Raw genomic sequence first — 22,866 nt, forward strand, 5'->3', positions numbered from 1 at the left:
AAAAAACTCCCTGAGTCTAGCAGTCCAGTCACTTTTAGACCATTCACCTTTACGAGACAAGTTTATGGCCCCTCATGGTGTGAATCGTTCGCACTGCTGGCCAGATACGCATAGTATGAACAGCGGCGTCCCAGGCTACAGTACATCTCTCGGGGGTCAGGGGACAACAGGCATCTATATGGCCTGGGCTGTGACGCTGTGACATTTCCAGTATATAATATCGTCAGCTGAGACCTTCGGCATTATCCCCCTCTTTGGACCATGGACGTCACTCCCCCTTTTGGGACCCCTACTCTGGAGTGGGTTGTCTTCCCAAGGAGCCCTCAATCCCCTTTCGATCAGTTCAACCAGGTCATTGGCATTCCGGGGATCACCCTGGGGAACCCAAGTCTGCATTGACCTCGGAAGGGACTGGTCCATCACCACACGCTCTTTCTGTACAGGGTTAGAGAGCTCTGGCTGCAACCAATTTTGGACTAGATGCAGCAGACCAAACATTTGGGAGCGAGGGGGTTTGTCATGGTGATATGCCCAGTTGTGGATCCAGTGTGCTCTGACAGACAGAGAGCGCCAAAATTTCAGTTTTTAGTTTTACATATTCTTTGGAGTCTTGTAAGGCTAAGTCATTGTAGGCTTTCTAGGGCTCCCCCATTAAGCATGGCGCCAGCAATTCCGCTCCTTGCTCTGTCGATAATTTGTCCCTCTCGGCGAACCTTTCAAGTAGGGTCAAAAAAAACCTCACCCTGGGTCATTTTCTGCAGAGCTCTCCTTACCATCTTCCAGATTGAAAAATCTTCAGCTGACCTTGGAGTTGGAGCCTCCACTTTCCACGAATCGCGTCTGTCAGCAATTCAATCTGCTGCTGCTGTTGTCGATGCTTGACTTATTGCTGCCTCTGTTGCATAAGCAGCTTACTAGTCTACTGTTGTGCCAGCTGTTGCTGCTGTAGTTGTTGCTGGTGCTGCTGCTGGGTTTGCACTAGGTGTTTAATCAGGTCCTCCTTGCTGTGTGATGTTGCTTGCTGGGTTATGGCTGCCTTCACCCACGACATGCAATACCTCTGTTGCAGTCACACGTGTTCCTTAGGAACGCTGCCCGCATTCTCCACCAATTGTGGGAATGCTACTCACTTGGGTGTGTGGTGAGGTAAGACAAGAACCATTTCCATTTAAATGTCCATGCTGTTTTTTTTGGTACTTCATAAATCATGCCACAAGCAAATGAAAATAAATGGCCTTTCAGGGCAGGCAGAGCAAAGTAAACAGTTCTTAATGAAGACTTTAGAGATAGTCCAAGACACACAGGCTGGATAGCATCCAGTATACCGGCTCAGTCTGGAGATAACACACAGGAGGCCTTCTTACCTGCACACACAAAGATCATGTGTTAAACAGACTCCATTTTACCTTGATATCCACACCCAGGGGTATGTGGGCAGGCAGACCCGCTCATCTCTCAGGCTGCCCGTAAAACCTGGCACAGATGCACAAAACAAGCCTCTTAGTACTATGTGCACAGGGGTGGATTAAGAGTTTAGAAGGCACAGGCCCCCCCCACACCCACACCTGATGTATCATGTGACATGTCACATGATCCCCTGTGATAGATCATGTTCATGTGAAATTAATTTGCCACAATATTAATATATTAATTATAATAATTGTTTTACATTGTTTGACTTAATATTGAGCACAATTAAGTATGCTGACATCCCCTATATACAGTATGAGACTCTACACACAATATGAGCTGCCACAATCCTCCTATACACAGCAGGAGGCCGCACGTAGCCATCTATACACAGTGGGAGGCCGCATGGCGCCATCTATACACAGCGGGAGGCCGTACGGTGCCATCTATACACAGCATGAGTTCGCACATAGCCATCTATAAACAGCGGGAGGCCGCACGGCACCATCTATACATAGCAGGGGGCCGCACGGTGCCATCTATACACAGCATGAGGTCGCACATAGCCATCTATAAACAGCGGGAGGCCGCACGCAGCCATCTATGTTACAGATCCGGGTGGTGGAACCTCTGTGCTGCGGTGCAAGGAGGGACCAGAGGGGTGTGATTAAGTACCTACTCGGCCTGACCAAGGTCGCACGGCGGCTCATTCAACTCCGTGAACCAGGGAGGGACCGAGCAGGGTTACCAGGTGCCACTCTGGGACCGACCTTGTATGAGAGCAGATGACTTTTTAGGACTGCGCGCGGCCCCTTTAAGAGGGAGGGAGTGCGTGCGCACACCCTAAGCACAGTGCCCGGGAAGCTGCGTGTACCAGCAGCAGCAGCAGAGGAGGCGGAAGACGCTGGACCAGGAGCGCGGCATTAAGGAGGACGGCGTCTCTGCCTGGCAGGGGGCTGAGACGCCGATGCTACAGTACCCCCCTCTTTACGCCCCCTCTTTTTTAGGCCTGCAAGAAATTCTTTAAGAAGAAGAGGGGCGTGGATGTTCTCCCTGGGTTCCCAAGACCTCTCCTCCGGGCCAAACCTCTTACAATCCACCAGAAATAAGGTCTTTCCTCTTACCCTTTTGGTGGCCAAAATGTTCTCTACCTCATAGACGTCCTCAGCAGAGACCGGAGCTGGAGTGGTACCTGGATCATCAGAAAAAGAATTAAGAACAACTGGTTTGAGGAGAGATACGTGGAAGGAGTTGGGAATCCGTAAGGTGGCCAGGAGTTTTAGCTTGTAAGCCATGGGATTGATTTGGTTGAGAACCTCAAACGGACCAATGAACCGCGGACCCAACTTATATGATGGTATTTTGAGCCGAACATGTTTGGAGGAGAGACAGACCCTGTCTCCCGGACGGAATTGAGGCGGATCCAGACTTCTCTTATCTGCATATTTCTTCATCCGCTCAGAGGACTGAAGAAGTGCGTATCTAATGTCTTCCAAAATAGTAGAAAATTCGCTGACCAGAGACTCCGCAGCAGGATTGTTCACTGAAGCGGAGACGGGAAATGGAATCCGGGGGTGTTGACCGTAGACCACGAATAACGTGGATTTGGAAGAAGACTCGCTCTCATGGTTGTTATAGGAGAACTCGGCCCATGGTAGGAGCTCATCCCAATCATTATGGTGAGCGTTGATGAAGTGTCGGAGAAAGCTGTTAAGGACCTGGTTGATACGTTCCACTTGACCATTGGACTGAGGATGATAAGCTGAGGAGAAATCCAAGGAGACATCCAGCAGCTTGCACGTAGCTCTCCAGAAGCGCGAAGTGAACTGGACCCCGCGATCAGACACAATGTGGAGGGGTACGCCGTGGAGATGAACGATGTGATGGATAAAGTCCTTAGCCAGCACAGATGCAGTTGGGAGACCGGGCAGAGGGATGAAGTGGGCCATTTTAGAAAAGCGGTCAGCGACCACCCAAATGACAGTACAACCAGCAGAAACAGGGAGATCCTTAATAAAGTCCATAGCAATGTGTTGCCATGGAGCGGAAGGTATGGGAAGAGGAAGGAGACGGCCGGCTGGAAGATGCCTGGGAACCTTGTTACGGGCACAGGAGGAACAAGCCGTGACCAAATCCGCAACTTCCTTGCGTAGGGAAGGCCACCAGTAATGCCGGGCGATGAGCAGGAAAGTCTTCCTCTGGCCAGCATGGCCAGAGAAGAACCTTCTTACGATCTGGAACCGCTACAAAGGTCTTACCGGGTGGAAGACGAGATAGGTCAAGCAGAGCCACAGTCATTACTTTGGAGGGGTCGATGATATGCAGAGGCTCCTCCTCTTGGTCGGAAGACAGAAATGAGCGGGATAGAGCATCGGCTTTAATGTTTTTGTCCGCAGGGTGGTAATGTAGAGTAAAGCAGAATCGGGCAAAGAACAGAGACTACCGGGCCTGACGTGGATTGAGTCTTTGGGCGTTTTGTAAATAGGCCAGGTTTTTGTGGTCAGTATAGATGACCACCGGGTGCAGAGCCCCTTCCAGCAGGTAGCGTCACTCCTCCAGCGCCAATCTGATGGCAAGCAGCTCACGATCTCCTATGGAGTAGTTGCGCTCGGACGAGGAGAAGAGCTTGGAGAAGAAGCCGCAGGTTACATTCTCCCGGACGGGCATTTCTGGGTGAGCACCGCTCCGGAGGAGGAAGCATCAACCTTCAGGAAGAACTGCTTGTTGCAATCCGGATAGTGCAGCACAGGGGAGGAGGAGAAGGCTTGTTTTAGGGAGACGAAGGCCTCCTCTGCTTCGGAAGTCCATTCCTTGGGATTTGCCCCCTTACGGATGAGCGCGGAAATGAGTGCGGTCCGGGAGGACAAATGAGGGATGAAGAGGCGGTAATAATTTGCGAAGCCCTGGAATCGCTGAATCGCCTTCCACCCCTCCGGTCGGGGCCACTTTAAGACGGCAGAAACCTTCTCGGGATCCATTCGAAGACCAGTCTCTGAGATAATATATCCCAGGAATGGAAGGGAAGTCTGCTCGAAGAGACATTTCTCAAATTTTGCGTAGAGGCGATTCTGCCAGAGCCTTAGCAGAACCTGACGAACATCCCTCCGGTGTGTGGGCCGATCCGGAGAGAAGACCAAGATATCGCCCAGGTACACCACCACGCAAGAATACAGGAGATCATGGAAGATGTCGTTAACCAGCTCCTGGAAGACGGCTGGGGCATTACAGAGACCAAAGGGCATCACACGATAATCATAGTGGCCGTCCCGAGTGTTGAATGCCGTCTTCCACTCGTCTCCCTGGAGGATCCGCACCAAATTGTACGCCCCACGAAGATCGAGCTTGGTGAAGATCTTCACGCCTTTAAGGCGGTCAAACAGCTCCGAGATGAGAACCAGGGGGTACTTATTCTTGATAGTGATCTGGTTAAGACCCCTGTAGTCGATACATGGACGTAGCGAGCAGTCTTTCTTCTTAACGAAGAAGAATCCTGCTCCAGCCGGGAAGGTCGATTTTTGGATGAATCCCCTAGCAAGATTCTCTTCTATGTACTCAGACATGGCCCGGGTCTCAGCCAGCAACAAGGGGTAGATATGCCCGCAGGGAGGTGAAGCGCCGGGTACCAGGTCGATTGGGCAATCATACGGCCTATGAGGTGGTAGTGTCTCAGCTTCATTTTTGTCGAAGACGTCCACATAGGACCAGTAGGGTGCCAGCAGACCAGGTAGATTAGCCGGAGTAGACGGGGTTCGAGCTGGATGAACCGGAACCAGGCAGGACTCATGGCAATCCTGCCCCCAACGGAGCACCTCACCAGATCGCCAATTCAGGACGGGTTCATGTCTCTGTAACCAGGGCAGACCAAGCAAGAGGGAGTGAGAGAGACAGGACAGCAAATGAAAGGAGATCCTCTCTGAGTGCAGCATTCCCACCTGAAGGGTTAAAGGCTATGTGACGAGCAAGATGGTCTCAGGAAGAAGTATCCCATCCACGGAAGCGACTCCCAATGGTTCAGCCAGACGTATGGTAGGAATCTGATACCGCTCCACAAGGGCCTGAGAAATGAGATTTCCAGCGGCTCCAGAATCCAGGTAGGCGGTCTCAAAGAAGCGGGTCTCACCACTGGAAATAGAAACAGATAGAGTCAAGGACGGAGAGGATTTACTCTTGCCTAGGACGACCTCTCCGAGCGGTCCTAGACACTGGAGTTTCCCGGCTTCAACGGGCAGGAACGGATCAGATGCTCCTTACTGCCACAGTGGAAGCAACTCCCTTCGGCTCGGCGCGTCTCCTGGCGAGACTTGACCATCTTGGTTTGGTCAATTTGCATGGGTTCAGGCGAGCGTGCCTGGGGAATTGCTGGTTGGGAGGCAGACTTTTGGAATACCGGAGCGAGAGGCGGAAATCTTCTCTCCCGGGTAGTCTCCTTAGCTCGTTCCAAAAAACAGATGTCAATCCGGGTAGCTAGTGACACCAGGTCGTCCAGGGTGGAAGGGATGTCACGACCGGCTAGCTCTTCCTTGATCCGCCCAGAAAGACCCTCCCAGAAGGTGGACACCAGGGCCTCGTTGTTCCAGGCAAGCTCAGATGCGAGGGTACGGAACTGTATGGCATACTGGCCCACGGTGAGACTCCCTTGGCGGAGACGGAGCAGTGAGGAGGCAGTAGAAGTCTTTCGTCCGGGCTCATCGAAGACCTTCAGGAAGGCAGTGAGGAAAGCCGGAAGATCGGACACCAGGGGATCCCCTCTCTCCCACAGAGGGTTTAGCCATGCCAATGCCTCCCCGGTGAGGTGAGACATGATGAACGCCACCTTGGCCCGGTCGGAGGGAAACTGATGTGCCAGGAGTTCAAAGTGCAGCGTGCACTGATTTAGAAAACCCTGACATAAGACGGTATCACTACCAAAACGTGGAGGCGCAGAGAGCCGGGAACCAGAACTGGATGCCATGGCACTAGTAGGCTGAGGCGGACACAGTCGGGATGGGCAGCGTGTTCAGGCGGGAGTTGACAGACCACAGGTAGGTCAGGATAGTTTCCTGTTGGGATCTCTGACGAGAGACCTCCTGGTACAAGTCAGAGAGCGAAGGAGCCTGGGAGCCACCGGGTTCCATGGCCCGTGCAAACTGTTACGGATCCGGGTGGTGGAACCTCTGTGCTGCGGTGCAAGGAGGGACCAGAGGGGCGTGACTAAGTATCTACTCGGCCTGACCAAGGTCGCACGGTAGCTCAGTTGACTCCGTGAACCAGGGAGGGACCGAGCAGGGAGACCAGGTGCCACTCTGGGACCGACCTTGTATGAGAGCAGGTGACTCCCACGGGTTAGATGGCAGGAACTGACCGGTACAGCGGATGAGCACAGCAGGCAGGCTGACGGGTGGTCCGGGTAGACAAGCAGGCTGATTCGGCTGATAGCCAGACGGGTGCTCCAGGTAGGCAGGCTGGCGAGCACAACGGGTAACTGGCTGGTGCTTCCAGGTAGGCAGGCTGGCGGGCATGGCAGGTAACAGACAGGTGCTTCCAGGTAAGCAGGTGGGTAGAGCCCATAGACAGACTGTCGGACAGCACTGACTTGCAGAGGGACCTGAGGGCTGAAGCAACAGTAAGAATAACAGCAACAACCTTGCACGGGCACCTCCATATTGGAGGAGGTGCTTTAAATAGGGAACTTTTTAGGACGGCACGCGCGGCCCCTTTAAGAGGGAGGGAGCGCGCACGCGCTCTAAGCACAGTGCCCGGGAAGTTGCATGCACCAGCAGCAGCAGAGGGGCCGGAAGACGCCGGCCCAGGAGCACGGCGGTAAGGTCTCTGCCTGGCAGGGGGCAGAGATGCTGATGTTGCGATCTATATACAGCGGGAGGCCGCACGGCGCCATCTATACACAGCGGGAGGCCACACGAAGCCATCTATATACAGTGAGAGGCCGCATGGCGCCATCTATACACATCGGGAGGCCGCACGTAGCCTTCTATACATAGCAGGAGGCCGCACGTAGTCATCTATACACAGCGGGAGGCCGCACGGCGCCGTCTATACACAGCGGGAGGCCGCATGACGCCATCTGTACACAGCGGGAGGCCGCACGTAGCCATCTATACACAGCGGGAGGCCGCACATAGCCATCTATACACAGCGGGAGGCCGCACGTAGCCATCTATACACAGCAGGAGGCCGCACGTAGCCATCTATACACAGCGGGAGGCCGCACGTGGCCATCTATACACAGCAGGAGGCCGCACGTAGCCATATATACACAGTAGGAGGCCGCACGCAGTCATGCACACACACAAACATATACAGACATATACATACTCGCATAAACACATTTGAAACACAAAAATACATATAAACAGACATCACACAATGATGCCTGCACATAGACTCACTGTGACACGCACACACACACACAGACACTCACCATCCCCCAGCTCGGCTCCAGTCGTCCAGCTCCTCTCCGGTTCAGCAGTGCAGCGCGCACTGCATGACGTCACACTAGCAGACACGGCTGCGCACAGGGCCGTGTCTCTTAGCTGTGACGCGGCCGTGCCAGCACAGGGAAGTTAACAGGTGCAGTGCTGGCCCGGCCGAAGAAGAAGCAGCGGCCCTGCGCAGCTGCTGGGGGAGCGGTCCGGGGGCCCCCTGCCTCTGCCTGCCGGTATGTGCCGCACATGTGCCGCACATATTATAATGAGGGCAATCTGGCTATGGGTTTCCCGGAGCCCCGGGCGGTAGCCCAGATTGCCCTCATTATAATCCGCCTATGTATGTGCGCTAGAGCATTACCCCAGGTTTACATCACAGAGGACAACCACCTCCATGATACATACCTCCCATCAACTATGTGTCCGGTAGCCACTCTACAATATATACAGGACAGGAGAAATGGTACTGTGCAGTGTATATATGCACATATAAAGTTGGAATGATCCGGGTCCACAGACATCAGCCATATAATCAGTGACGCATCGCCTGTGAGTCTGCAGTATTTTATTTTCCTTCTGCAAAGTTCAAAGGTTATTTTTATCTGTATTTACCTGAAGAAATGTGCAAGGAAACAATAAAGCAAAACTCATCAATTCTAATAAGACTGGAGGAAATGTTCTTGTTTTAAAGGTTCGCAACAAATATTTTGCCCATCTGAAATTTCACTTTAGCGTCTGAAAACAGCACACAAAGGGTTAATATCTGGCACATCTCAACTGGATAAGTAGCAAACTCTCTTATAATATGCAAAGCATTGAGTTTTGATAAGTCTCATCTGGTGAGGTGGATTCTGAAGCCCTTGGTCCAAAGAGAAGTTGAAATACAGCACGGACCGACGACGTCGGTGCAGCAGGAAGGACTCGGTGAAACAATAGAGGCTGCATACAGTGGTTGGCAACTGAGGAGTACAGAAGCAATGGCAGCGCAGAGCAGAATATTTCAGTAGACACACTGAAGCGATCTAGCAGAGTCCAGGGATGTAGCAGAGTTGAGCAGCAATGTAGCAGAACTGTGTATATTAGGAGACACGCTGTAGCTATGTAGAAGGGTTCAGCAAGGTAGTAGAACTGGGTGTGTTAGGAGGCAGAAATTGACAATGTAGCAGAGCTGGGAATGACAGGAGGCAGAGAGTGACAATGTAGCAGAGCTGGGTATTATGACAGGAGGCAGAGACTGACAATGTAGCAGAGCTGGGAATGACAGGAGGCAAAGAGTGACAATGTAGCAGAGCTGGAAATGACAGGAGGCAGAGAATGACAATATAGCTGAGTTGGGTATGATAGGAGACTAAGAGTGACAATATTGCGGAGATGAGTATTACAGGAGGCACGCAGTGGTAATATAGCAGAGCTAAAAATGTAAGGAGGCATGGCATTAGCAGAATAAAGTGGTGATAATTTGAAGTAGTGGCTGTCATAGAAAAAAATTGCAATCCTTATTGATATCTCCAGAGAGGGGACATGCCCCCCTGATATTGAACATATGGGACTAATTTTAACTGAGGAAGAAAAAACGAATTAAAGAAAAGGAAGTAAGGGAGAGATTTGACACTTCAATTTCCATTGCAGTAGCAACCCCTATGCAATGACCAGGTAATTACAATGGGAGTTTTTCTCTGGGAAAAAGACATTGAGGCTGAGATTTGTTTATGCAGAGACGGGGAAGCACGCTTCTCAGGCACAAGCTTCCTTTGCTCAAAGGAGTTACTGAAGGCCCGGCGGAGCCAGTGGTCGGTGATGAATATTGGGGTTTGCATTGATCTGATAATAATGAGAGATACATTTTCAGCGTCATTGCAAAGGGATGAACATAACACATTCACTCACATCACCATAAGGCCAGCAGAACCCCTCGAACTTAATATCAGTCCAATGGATGATGCTATCCAGCTCATGTTTCATATCTATGTAAATATAAAATCGCAACAAGAAACATGACAACAATATCTACTGCCTGGGACCTCCAGGTGCAAAGATATCATGTAAGATGGGGATCTCATAACATTGTAACAGACCCAACACATCCCACAATCAGCCTCGCACATGAGCGCATCAAGGGGAGGTATGTGGGCGTAACCTCAATCTAGTAAAAAGCAGTAGTTGGGTTTGGGTCATTTGTCAGTTCTTGGAAAGTGCAGCTTACTGTGGGTTCTGTCCATTTTTTCCCTAAGGTGTACCTCCCTCCACTAAGCTCTGAGGCCATTTCCCTCATCAGGGTTTAGTGATTTTCTTTTGTTATTCCTTTTTATTTATGTAATTGTCTGTTCCCATTTTGTATCATCTTTGTATATTTTTTTAATAAACACTGCCTATCTTTCTGGATTAAATATATAAAATTTAATAGCTCTGTTCCTCTTGCTCTGTAAACCGAATCCCTGAAGCCATATCTTACCTGTAAAGGGTGTCCAATCAGTCTGTATAAACGATTGGTGGTGGCAGCTAGTGGTTCTTTTTGTTATTGCGGAGCTTGGTGGTGACTGTACCAGGGTGTATATATATATATATATATATATATATATATATATAGACTCCATGCGTTGGGATTGGAGATGTATGCTCCATACGCTCACTGTGAATTTCCCAATAACCGGCCTAGTAGTGGAAGCGGCCATGGGCTCGTCCATCAATAGTTACTCAATTGCGTAATTGTCCTGAAGATTGAAGGCAGCAGTTGTGTTTCCTTGACAGTTGGTAACAGCGGTGGAATCTCCGCAACCTGCCCCCGGCTGCTACGTTCGACAGTGGCCAACACTATCAACATGAGTTATCAGGAGAGGTTTTCCCACCTGCGCTGGGCTGAATGGTGCAGGAGCCATGTCAACTTGCTGCATCGGGGATTGAGCTGGAACCGGGAAATGTGAGAAACAAGTTTGAATTCGACTTCTTGAAGAAGAATCTCTGAATTAATATTTTGCTCAGAAGTTACTTTGGCAAAATAAAAGTAAAGTTGAGTCCTCAGGACGTAATTGTTAGAACCCTCCTGTTTGTTTTTTCCATCTTGTGTTTTGCGGTCACGTGACTATCTGCCTTTATATTCCAGCTCCGCCCTTATTGCTGTGCTGGACTTCAGTGTTTGACTGTTTCTCTAGCCAGGTGCTTCTGTGCCTTTCTCTGTCAGTTCGCTTGGTCCTCTGGGACCTCTAGTACATTTTTGTCAGTTTGTCTTTTGTGTTCTGCAACAACTTCTGTTTAGGAGGTGTCCCATTTTTGTCCCAGTCCTTAGTTCTTTTCGGGACCCCTCCCTTAATTCTATAGGTCTCCGTTCAGACTAGCCGAGGACGAAGGTGGGTCTGTTCACAAGGAACAGGCATCCCGCTACATCATAGGGATTCAGCTTAGTCTTACTGTAGGGACAGCTTTCTCCTAGCTTTCCTTAGTACACGTTGCAGATCATAACAGTAATCTGATATCGGCCCTTCCAGGAGAAGGCCGCAGCTCCATCTCTTTTGCCGAGCAAATAGCCACTAAAAATAGAGTCTTCAGAGATAGGAATTACAGGTTAATTTTAGCAATCACCCCAGAGGAAGACTCCATGAGGAAGGAACCATAGAATAAGTAGAATTTGTTGGAGGTGATACATTGTTAATATTAGAGGGAACCGTCCATTACAGCTTTTACCACTGAGAAATAAACTCCCAAAAGTTTTTTTGGCTGCAAAAACATTTCCAACTCTTCTAAGAGAAAGTGAAGAATTTCTGGAAGGCAAGGAAACTCTTTACTAGAACACTGGTAGAGGAAGGGCACATCTAGTCGGAATATGGCTAGAAGTATGTATATCGCATAATTGCGGTCACAAGACCACTCAGTCTCACCGGTCCCGGAGAATCCTCACAGCGCTGCTGCGCACCATGTGAGGAGTCACAAGTCTGCCAACAGATGAAGTGACTGCTGATTTTGTGACTACCCCTTTAAAAAAATAAATGTTTCTTAATCACAATACAAGTGACAAGTTATAATATTGCAATATAATATGCAAATACCCCCAGACCATAACAGCATATTACCCACTTATAGTAGTGATAATACCACCGTACTGGTCATTAACCAAAACCACTGTACTAGGACTTATATTACCCCCATGTAGTAACTAGTGTACAGGTTCTTGTAAACGACTACAAATTTATTAATTAATCCTTTTCTTTTCCATTCAATCCAGACCGCCATGACCACTGCTTCCATCCATAACTTGTTCCTGAAACCTGTAACAAAGAGACATCTTTGGCTCCCTGCTTTCCAGCCCCCTCCTCACATTCCCACCTCTACAGAAGCCACCTCTATCGCTATAAACAGTGCCCTAGACAGTAACAATCCCCACTCTGTGCCCCTACACAGTAACAATGCCCCCTCTGTGCCCATACACAGTAATAATGCCCCATCTGTGTCCCTACACTTTAATAATGCCCCCTCTGTGCCCATACACAGTAATAATGCCCCCTCTGTGCCTATATAGAGTAATAATGCCCCATCTGTGTCCCTACACATTAATAATGCCCCCTCTGTGCCCATACACAGTAATAATGCCCCCTCTGTGCCTATATAGAGTAATAATGCCCCATCTGTATCCCTACATATTAATAATGCCCCCTCTGTGCCCATACACAGTAATAATGCCTGCTTCATGCCCAACACAGTAGCAATGCCCCCTATGTGCCTCTACACAGTAATAATGCCCCCTCTGTGCCCTTACACAGTAATAATGCCCCCTCTGTGCCCCTACACAGTAATAAAGCCCCTCTCTGTGCCTCTACACAGTAATAATGCCCCCTCTGTGCCCCTACACAGTAATAATGCCCCCCTGTGCCCATACACAGTAATAATGCCCCCTCTGTGCCTCTACACATTAATAATGCCCCCTCTGTGCCCATACACAGTAATAATGCCCCCTTTGTGCCTCTACACATTAATAATGCCCCCTCTGTGCCTCTACACAGTAATAATGCCCCTTATGTGCCTCTACACAGTAACAATGCTCCCTCTGTGCCCATACAGAGTAATAATGCCCCCTCTGTGCCTCTACACAGTAATAATGCCCCCTCTGTGCCCTTACACAGTAATAATGCCCCCTCTCTGCCCCTACACAGTAATAAAGCCCCCTCTCTGTGCCTCTACACAGTAATAATGCCCCCTCTGTGCCCCTACACAGTAATAATGCCCCCCTGTGCCCATACACAGTAATAATGCCCCCTCTGTGCCTCTACACATTAATAATGCCCCCTCTGTGCCCATACACAGTAATAATGCCCCCTCTGTGCCTCTACACATTAATAATGCCCCCTCTGTGCCTCTACAGAGAAACAGTGCCCCCTCTGTGCCTCTACACAGTAACAATGCCCCCTCTGTGCCTCTACACAGTAACAATGCCCCCTCTGTGCCCATGCACAGTAATAATGCCCCCTCTGTGCCTATACACAGTAATAATGCCCCCTCTGTCCCTATACACATTACTAATGCCCCCTCTGTGCCCTTACACAGTAATAATGCCCCCTCTGTGCCCCTACACAGTAATAATGCCCCCTCTGTGCCTATACACAGTAATAATGCCCCCTCTGTGCCTCTACACATTAATAATGCCCCCTCTGTGCCTCTACAGAGAAACAGTGCCCCCTCTGTGCCTGTACACAGTAACAATGCCCCCTCTGTGCCCTTACACAGTAATAATGCCCCCTCTGTGCCCTTACACAGTAATAATGCCCACTCTGTGCCCCTACACAGTAATAATGCCCCCTCTGTGCCTATACACAGTAATAATGCCCCCTCTGTGCCTCTACACATTAATAATGCCCCCTCTGTGCCTCTACAGAGAAACAGTGCCCCCTCTGTGCCTCTACACAGTAACAATGCCCCTTCTGTGCCCATACACAGTAATAATGCCCCATCTGTGCCTCTACACATTAATAATGCCCCCTCTGTGCCTCTACACATTAATAATGCCCCCTCTGTGCCTCTACACAGTAATTATGCCTCCTCTGTGCCTCTACACAGTAATAATGCCCCCTCTGTGCCTCTACACAGTAATAATGCCCCCTCTGTGCCTCTACACAGTAACAATGCACCCTCTGTGCCTCTACATAGAAACAATGCCCCCTCTGTGCCTCTACACAGTAATAATGCCCCCTCTGTGCCTCTACACATTAATAATGCCCCCTCTGTGCCTCTACAGAGAAACAGTGCCCCCTCTGTGCCTCTACAGAGAAACAGTGCCCCCTCTGTGCCTCTACACAGTAACAATGCCCCCTCTGTGCCTCTACACATTAATAATGCCCCCTCTGTGCCTCTACACAGTAACAATGCCCCCTCTGTGCCCATACACAGTAATAATGCCCCCTCTGTGCCTATACACAGTAATAATGCCCCCTCTGTCCCTCTACACATTACTAATGCCCCCTCTGTGCCCTTACACAGTAATAATGCCCCCTCTGTGCCCTTACACAGTAATAATGCCCCCTCTGTGCCTATACACAGTAATAATGCCCCCTCTGTGCCTCTACACATTAATAATGCCCCCTCTGTGCCTCTACAGAGAAACAGTGCCCCCTCTGTGCCTCTACACAGTAACAATGCCCCCTCTGGGCCCTTACACAGTAATAATGCCCCCTCTGTGCCCTTACACAGTAATAATGCCCCCTCTGTGCCCCTACACAGTAATAATGCCCCCTCTGTGCCTATACACAGTAATAATGCCCCCTCTGTGCCTCTACACATTAATAATGCCCCCTCTGTGCCTCTACAGAGAAACAGTGCCCCCTCTGTGCCTCTACACAGTAACAATGCCCCCTCTGTGCCTCTACACAGTAACAATGCCCCTTCTGTGCCCATACACAGTAATAATGCCCCATCTGTGCCTCTACACATTAATAATGCCCCCTCTGTGCCTCTACATAGAAACAATGCCCCCTCTGTGCCTCTACACAGTAACAATGCCCTCTCTGTGTCCATACACATTAATAATGCCCCCTCTGTGCCCCTACACAGTAATAATGCCCCCTGTGCCCATACACAGTAATAATGCCCCCTCTGTGCCTATACACAGTAATAATGCCCCCTCTGTGCCTCTACACATTAATAATGCCCCCTCTGTGCCTCTACAGAGAAACAATGCCCCCTCTGTGTCTCTACACAGTAACAATGCCCCCTCTGTGCCCATACACAGCAATAATGCCCCATCTGTGCCTCTACACATTAATAATGCCCCCTCTGTGCCCCTACACAGTAATAATGCCCCCCCTGTGCCCATACGCAGTAATATTGCCCCATCTGTGCATCTACACATTAATAATACCCCCTCTGTGCCCCTACACAGTAATAATGCCCCCCTGTGCCCCTACACAGTAATAATGCCCCCTCTGTGCCCATACACAGTAATAATGCCCTCTCTGTGTCCATACACATTAATAATGCCCCCTCTGTGCCCCTACACAGTAACAATGCCCCCTCTGTGCCCATACACAGTAATAATGCCCCATCTGTGCCTGTACACATTAATAATGCCCCCTCTGTGCCTCTATATAGAAACAATGCCCCCTCTGTGCCTCTACACAGTAACAATCCCACTGTGCCCATACACATTAATAATGCCCCCTCTGTGCCCCTACACAGTAATAATGCCCCCCCGTGCCGCTACACAGTAATAATGCCCCCTCTTTGCCCATACACAGTAATAATGCCCCATCTGTGCCTCTACACATTAATAATGCCCCCTCTGTGCCCCTACACAGTAATAATGCCCCCTGTGCCCCTACACAGTAATAATGTCCCCTCTGTGCCCCAATACAGTAATAATGCCTCCTCTGTGCCCTTGCACAGTAATAATGCCCCCTGTGCCCCTACACAGTAATAATGCCCCCTCTGTGCCCCAATACAGTAATAATGCCTCCTCTGTGCCCTTGCACAGTAATAATGCCCCCTGTGCCCCTACTCAGTAATAATGCCCCTCTGTGCCCCTACACAGTAATAATGCCGCCTCTGTGCCCACAGTAACAATGCCCCCCTTTGCCCCTACACAGTAATAAAGACCCCCCTGTGCCGCTACACAGTAATAATGCCTCTTCTGTGCCCTTACACAGTAATAATGCCTCTTCTGTGCCCTTACACAGTAATAATGCCCCCTCTGTGCCTATGTAGCACCCCGAGGGCTCGGCTGCTACAGGGGTATTGCACCTCACCCAGATGTGCGATATCCCACATCCAGGTAAGGATGGAGTGTGGATCAGGACCCCGACACCTGCATGCATTACACCACATTTCCGGGGGGCAGGGCGACCGATATGCTCCAAGAAGAGCACGACAGTCCCTGTCCCTGGCTGGAATGGGGGGAGGGAACACCTAGGAAGGGGGAACCCTGTAGTGCATGGTAGGGAGAGAGCAGTTCCTGGGTGCTCAGTTAAGAAGTATAAAAGGGAGGAGCCATCTTAGAGCAGTGTTCAGTTCAGTTCGGTGGCCAGTCTGAGGACAAGTGACAGGGAGCAGAGGCTCTGCATGAGCTCTGCTCCACAGGCGGGCCTAGTAGAGAGGCCGGAGCCTGGAGGACGCAGAAGGAAGGAAGGGGAGCGGAACAAGGAACGAAGGGACCCCAGGGGTGTGGACCGGCCGGTAGCCGCCACACGCCCGAATCTACCTGCGTGGAGGGGTCAGGCCAAAAGGGGGAGACTGGTCCCCGAAACTAGTGGAGGCGGGGAACAACCCTCAGCTAGAAACCGGAGGCTGTGACATTTTAAGTGGCGCAGCCCCTCGCTACACCCGCTAGGAAGGCACCATATAGGGCCAGGGAGAGTGGCGCCAAGTTTACCAAGAGAAGGCCCGAGGCAGCCGGACAGAAGCGTGGTCACTGGTGGGGTACGACAGGCTAGAGGAAGGACACATAAAGAGGGTACTGTGAAATGCTCCAAAGTTAGCTGGGAGTTGGCCGAGCCCCTCACCTGGTGAGCACAGTGCGCCGTGGACAGCCGTTACCTGCAGAAGTGATCCGGATAGTAAGAACTGTGAGTAAAGACCCTGGACTGCATTACAGAGACTCTGAGTCATTCTTCCCGCGCACCATCATTACCATCATCTCCACTCACTGCCCTGAGGCTATACTTCTCCCATGGGGAGTTATACTACACTCTGCTGCACCCATAACACCAGCCTCAGCGGTCTGCCCTGTAGCGGCGGTTCACTCTGACCGCGATCCACGGGTGGCGTAGTAGGACATTCAGAACACATAGACTGCCATTTGGTTTGACCGCCCTGAGCCACGGACCGGGTCACCGCCACGCAGAGACTACAACCCCCAGCATTCACAAAAGGCCCGGTTCCGGGTTCCCCCACGCGGCCCAGGGGGCGTGTCACCTATACACAGTAATAATGCCCCCTCTGTGCCTCTACATAGAAACAGTGCCCCCTCTGTGCCTCTACACATTAACAATGCCCCCTCTGTGCCTCTACACATTAATAATGCCCCCTCTGTGCCTCTACATAGAAACAATGCCCCCTCTGTGCCTCTACACAGTAACAATGCCCCCTCTGTGCCCATACACATTAATAATGCCCCATCTGTGCCTCTACACATTAATAATGCCCCCTCTGTGCCTCTACACAGTAACAATGCCCCTTCTGTGCCCATACACAGTAATAATGCCCCATCTGCGCCTCTACACAGTAATAATGCCCCCCTGTGCCCCTACACAGTAATAATGCCCCCTCTGTGCCTATACACAGTAATAATGCCCCCTCTGTGCCTCTACACATTAATAATGTCCCCTCTGTGCCCCTACACAGTAATAATGCCCCATCTGTGCCTCTACACTGTAATAATGCCCCCCTGTGCCCCTACACAGTAATAATGCCCCCTCTGTGCCTCTACACAGTAATAATGCCCCATCTGTGCCTCTAGACATTAATAATGCCCCCCTGTGCCCCTACACAGTAATAATGCCCCCCTGTGCCCCTACACAGTAATAATGCCCCCTCTGTGCCCCAACACAGTAATAATGCCCCCTCTGTGCCTATACACAGTAATAATGCCCCCTCTGTGCCTATACACAGTAATAATGCCCCCTCTGTGCCTCTACATGGAAACAATGCCCCCTCTGTGCCTCTACACAGTAACAATGCCCCTTCTGTGCCCATACACAGTAATAATGTCCCATCTGTGCCTCTACACATTAATAATGCCCCCTCTGTGCCCCTACACAGTAATAATGCCCCCCTGTGCCCCTACACAGTAATAATGCCCCCTCTATGCCCCAACACAGTAATAATGCCTCCTCTGTGCCCTTACACAGTAATAATGCCCCCTCTGTGCCCCTACACAGTAACAATGCCCCCCTGTGCCCCTACACAGTAATAAAGACCCCCCTGTGCCGCTACACAGTAATAATGCCTCTTCTGTGCCCTTACACAGTAACAATGCCCCCTGTGCCCCTACACAGTAATAATGCCCCCTCTGTGCCCCTACACAGTAATAATGCCCCCTCTGTGCCTATACACAGTAATAATGCCCCCTCTGTGCCCCTACACAGTAATAATGCCCCCTCTATGCCTCTACACATTAATAATGCCCCCTCTGTGCCTCTACATAGAAATAGTGCCCCCTCTGTGCCTCTACACAGTAACAATGCCCCCTCTGTGCCCATACACATTAATAATGCCCCCTCTGTGCCCCTACACAGTAATAATGCCCCCTCTGTGCCTATACACAGTAATAATGCCCCCTCTGTGCCTCTACACATTAATAATGCCCCCTCTGTGCCTCTACATAGAAACAATGCCCCCTCTGTGCCTCTACACAGTAACAATGTCACCTCTGTGCCCATACACAGTAATAATGCCCCCTCTGTGCCCCTACACAGTAATAATGCCCCCCTCTGTGCCTCTACACAGTAATAATGCCCCCTCTGTGCCTCTACACATTAATAATGCCCCCTCTGTGCCTCTACATAGAAACAATGCCCCCTCTGTGCCTCTACACAGTAACAATGTCACCTCTGTGCCCATACACAGTAATAATGCCCCATCTGTGCCTCTACACATTAATAATGCCCCCTCTGTGCCCCTACACAGTAACAATGTCACCTCTGTGCCCATACACAGTAATAATGCCCCATCTGTGCCTCTACACAGTAATAATGCCCCCTCTGTGCCTATACACAGTAATAATGCCCCCTCTGTGCCTCTACACATTAATAATGCCCCCTCTGTGCCTCTACATAGAAACAATGCCCCCTCTGTGCCTCTACACAGTAACAATGTCACCTCTGTGCCCATACACAGTAATAATGCCCCCTCTGTGCCCCTACACAGTAATAATGCCCCCCTCTGTGCCTCTACACAGTAATAATGCCCCCTCTGTGCCTCTACACATTAATAATGCCCCCTCTGTGCCTCTACATAGAAACAATGCCCCCTCTGTGCCTCTACACAGTAACAATGTCACCTCTGTGCCCATACACAGTAATAATGCCCCATCTGTGCCTCTACACAGTAATAATGCCCCCTCTGTGCCTCAACACAGTAATAATGCCTCCTCTGTGCCCCTACACAGTAATAATGCCCCCTGTGCCCCTACACAGTAATCATGCCCCTACACAGTAATAATGCCCCCTCTGTGCCCACAGTAACAATGCCCCCCTGTGCCCCTACACAGTAATAAAGACCCCCCTGTGCCCCTACACAGTAACAATGTCACCTCTGTGCCTCTACACAGTAACAATGCCCCTCTGTGCCTCTACACAGTAACAATGTCACCTCTGTGCCTCTACACAGTAACAATGCCCCTCTGTGCCCTTACACAGTAATAATGCCCCCTCTGTGCCTCTACACATTAATAATGCCCCCTCTGTGCCTCTACAGAGAAACAATGCCCCCTCTGTGCCTCTACACAGTAACAATGTCACCTCTGTACCCATACACAGTAATAATGCCCCCTCTGTGCCCCTACACATTAATAATGCCCCCTCTGTGCCTCTACACATTAATAATGCCCCCTCTGTGCCTCTACACAGTAACAATGTCACCTCTGTGCCTCTACACATTAATAATGCCCCTCTGTGCCCTTACACAGTAATAATGCCCCCTCTGTGCCTCTACACATTAATAATGCCCCCTCTGTGCCTCTACATAGAAACAATGCCCCCTCTGTGCCTCTACACAGTAACAATGTCACCTCTGTGCCCATACACAGTAATAATGCCCCCTCTGTGCCCCTACACATTAATAATGCCCCCTCTGTGCCTCTACACATTAATAATGCCCCCTCTGTGCCTCTACACAGTAACAATGTCACCTCTGTGCCCATACACAGTAATAATGCCACATCTGTGCCTCTACACATTAATAATGCCCCCTCTGTGCCCCTACACAGTAATAATGCCCCCTCTGTGCCCCAACACAGTAATTATGCCTCCTCTGTGCCCCTGCACAGTAATAATGCCCCCTGTGCCCCTACACAGTAATAATGCCCCTACACAGTAATAATGCCCCCTCTGTGCCCACAGTAACAATGCCCCCCTGTGCCCCTACACAGTAATAAAGACCCCCCTGTGCCCCTACACAGTAATAATGCCTCTTCTGTGCCCTTACACAGTAACAATGCCCCCTGTGCCCCTACACAGTAATAATGCCCCCTCTGTGCTCCTGCACAGTAGTAATGCCCCCTCTGTGTCCATACAGAGTAATAATGCCCCCCTGTGCCCCTACGCAGTAATAATACCCCCTTTGTGTCCTTACACAGTAATAATGCCCCCTCTGTGCCCCTACACAGTAATAATGCCCCCTCTGTGCCCCTACACAGTAATAATGCCCCCTTTGTGTCCCTACACAGTAATAATGACCCCCTGTGCCTCTACACAGTAATAATGTTCCCTTTGTTCTTCCTCATAGTCATATTGTCTCCTTGTGCCTCCTTATAATAATAATGATCACCATGTGCCCCCTTTAATAAAACTCCCCTTGATCCCTTATAATAATGACCTCATATCTCCCTATAATAACACAAACACCCCATGTGTATTCTTAAAACAATCATGTCTCCTGTGCTCCCCTATAATGATAACGATCCCCCATTGTGCCTCCTTACAATAATGACCCTCAGTGCCTCTTTAGTGTAATAATGCCCTTGAGCAGGGTCATATCTAGAAATCACAGGACCCCATATCAAAAGTTCTGTAAGAGCACATAGGCGCAGTCACAGAAGGACATACTTCCCAAACTATCAAGACACAGATATGGATGTGTATTGAGGCACTTACACAGTTATTATGCCTCTACCGAAGCCCCTCAGTGTTCTTACCTCCTTCCATGTCCCACATAGAGTACGGCGCACCTAAAAATGCCCCCACACAGTATAATGTCCTCACATTCCTACACCATATCGTTGCACCACAAACCCCAATGCCCCATAGCACTCCACACAGTGAGATGGTCATCACAGCCCCCCCACACCCACATAGTATGATATCCATCAAAGCTCCCAATGATGGCCCCCACATTGCCCTCCACAATACATGACGGCCCCCACACAGCCCCACATAGCATATGACTCCTCCACACAGCCCCCCATAACATATGATGGTCCCCACACAGCCCCCATAAGATATGACGGTCCTCGCATCGATCCCCATAACGTATGATAGTCCCACACAGCCCCCCAGAGAGTGTGATGATTCCGATATAGCCCTACAAAGTATGCTGATCCTCACACAGCCCCCCGTAGAGTATGCTGGTCTCCAGACAGCCCTCCATGGCTAATTCTGGTCCCCATGCTGCCCCCATAGAGTATGATATCTCCCACACAACCTTCATAATGTATGATGATCCCCATATATCCCCTCGTAATGTTTGGTAGTCCCCATACAACCTCTATAACATATGATGGTCCCCACACAGACCCCCAAGAAAGAAAACCTTATACTCACTGTGAAGACCTGGGGTCTTCCATGGGTAGAACACTACTCAGACAACACAGGGTGATGGTAAACAGCGTGGCAATAATTTATTGAACCACCAGCAATTAATAACATGTAGAACAGTTCCAGCAAATACACCAGATGGTGCAAATTACACAGTCTCACCCTTCCGCTGGCCCACCGGGATAACAGTCGTGAGATATGTGGCCAGGTGACTAGAATGTCCCATCCCTGGATTCTTCACATTGTCTCAGAGAGTTCAGCAATGGTCAATGAAGCAGTTCTGTATCTTTCCAGCCAGGGTTGTGCAGACTGTCATCCAGTAGTGTCTCTCAGGACAGAAGCAGAGACCCCCTTTTTATAGTTCACATTTGTCCTTTCAAGCCATCATTCACAGGTCATGGGTCAGGGATCATGATAATAATTCACAATGCTCGAATATCGACAGCTGATCCCCCCAATTTTGGCTGGCAAACACCCTACAATGGTATTTAACATATCTAGCAAACAGCCATTGTTCAGAGTCCCCGTATGGCAGATGATACATTGTAGATAGCAGCCATTCATCAATTACCAAATATCAACTCAAGTGGTCAACTTTCAGGTTTATACGAACAATAGTCTGTGTTGAGCAACCAAAGAAGAACACTGGTACAAAAGTCAACATAAAAATAAAGGTTGCTGGCTCTTGACCATCAGAAAGTATGTCTGGTAAAATTAATAAGAAAAGCTGTGTCGTTACACTCAACTACTCCGGGGCCCCCCGTCCACTGCAGCTGCTGTCTCCTCTTCTACCTCGTCTCGCAATGGATGTGACTGGGATCCAGCAGCCCACAGGCCGGAAGTAGCTTATGTCCTGCTGGAGATAGTGACGGAGCCGGTGGCTCCATGCTCCGCCACTGCTGTTAACAGTACCGGCGTCCTGTGTCGCGGTTAGTGCAGCCCACGGCCCATCTGTGATTTGCCCTATGGCCAGTCCAGCCCTGGCTGTGACATCACCTATCATGAATGGTGGTTTATGTGTAATCAGCTGTATATAGAGGTGTTATCAGTCATTGTACAGGAGGAGGAGGTGAGTTGTGATATCACCT

The sequence above is a fragment of the Phyllobates terribilis genome, unplaced genomic scaffold (assembly GCF_046119375.1).
Source record: "Phyllobates terribilis strain yellow unplaced genomic scaffold, ASM4611937v1 Scaffold_10__3_contigs__length_209671492, whole genome shotgun sequence".
In the NCBI taxonomy this organism is placed as follows: domain Eukaryota; kingdom Metazoa; phylum Chordata; class Amphibia; order Anura; family Dendrobatidae; genus Phyllobates; species Phyllobates terribilis.